The 1,280-nt window shown below is 36.2% G+C and overlaps 1 long non-coding RNA gene across 2 annotated transcripts in view; it reads right to left on the bottom strand.

The window, feature by feature from the left end:
• Window positions 1–321: 321 nt before the first annotated feature.
• LOC109163186 overlaps window positions 322–1,280 on the bottom strand; it is a 3,730-nt gene continuing 2,771 nt past the window's right edge. For both annotated transcript variants that reach the window (XR_002051213.1, XR_002051212.1), the window contains exon 6: window positions 322–577. This is a non-coding gene — a long non-coding RNA (uncharacterized LOC109163186). The remainder of the gene's footprint in view (window positions 578–1,280) is intronic.

Here is a 1,280-nt window from a genome sequence, read left to right as displayed (position 1 = left end):
CTACAACCCCCTTTACCACTAGTCACTACACAAGAAAATGGTGGGTTGTGATCATCATATCTTAAGACTTTGTAATTGGCATATCTGCATTTGTAACTATGCCCAACTTCTATGAATTTCTGCTTGTATACTTATAAGAACAGTTTGTGACCAGTGTTAACTATGCCCAGCATCTATAATAGGGACTCTGGAAATGCATTATACCTTTGTTCCTACCGGGAATGTTGTTCAACCACCTACAGAACCAGGGAATGAAAAGGAGAAAATAGACAGGTGGACGACGATGACTGCACGGAGACTAATTATTGGAGGTCTCACTTCTTTACTCACATAGTCACATGTCCTACTATTTAAAGTATCAAAATTGTTTTACATATTTGTGCACAGAAAATTCATCACATCTCAATGACAAGTTCAATTTTGTTATTGAGGCTACCCACCGTGCAAATACAACTAACTTGTTTGCAACTTTTCTCAAAAGAGCTTGAAGCTAATCCCGGAGATTCTGCTCTGCTGCTTCATCAATAATTTCTCGATATCAGCATGATCAAGGAAAATATAGAAACCCACAGCAATACTGCAATACACAAAATAATTTATGAAATGAAGTAGTTAATAATTAATCCATATCAATGAGGTTAGCTGAAGGTAACTAAAAGCAATTTCTGTTCTGATTGTAACAAGAGCGCCTTGCCTATAAACTTCTTCTCAAGGTAAAAACTGTCTTAGACTACCAAAATGGAGCAAAAAGTCCAAACACATTCAGAGCAAGCTTGAAATGTTTGGTCTTTGCATCAATTCATGAACATAACTAAAACCCAATGAAAAATAAAATTCTAAGCAAATTAGATAGATTTCAACAAGCAAACTGATCAAACACCAGAGTCACATCTAAACACAACTTTTTTTTAAATAGCTCCAATAAAAATCTTAATTGCTTGTGTTTTGCTAAAGCTGCTGCTTGTCTACCATTAGATGTTCAACATTCTCACTTTTTTTTTCATCATTTTAGTCTGAGAGGCAGATATAGTCCAAGGATGAGAACTGGAAGATACACATTGCAGGTCAGATATTTAAAACTAGCACTGGGTTGAGGCAAAGGTTCAGTAAATGCAAGCCCACTGCGGTCTAGAACTTTTTTCTACTATAGGTCTTCCTTTTTGCCATGAATGTTGGGTTTACCTTTGCTTATAAGATATTTGTGCTAGCCAATTAGTTACTCAGACTCCCAAAGTTATAGGGTAATAGCGGATTCAGTTCCCATGTTATAGGTGTTACCA

The sequence above is a fragment of the Ipomoea nil genome, unplaced genomic scaffold (genome assembly GCF_001879475.1).
Source record: "Ipomoea nil cultivar Tokyo-kokei standard unplaced genomic scaffold, Asagao_1.1 scaffold2975, whole genome shotgun sequence".
Taxonomy (NCBI): domain Eukaryota; kingdom Viridiplantae; phylum Streptophyta; class Magnoliopsida; order Solanales; family Convolvulaceae; genus Ipomoea; species Ipomoea nil.
The sequence above is the reverse complement of the archived record's forward strand: the minus strand, read 5'-3'. Positions and strand labels throughout refer to the sequence as shown.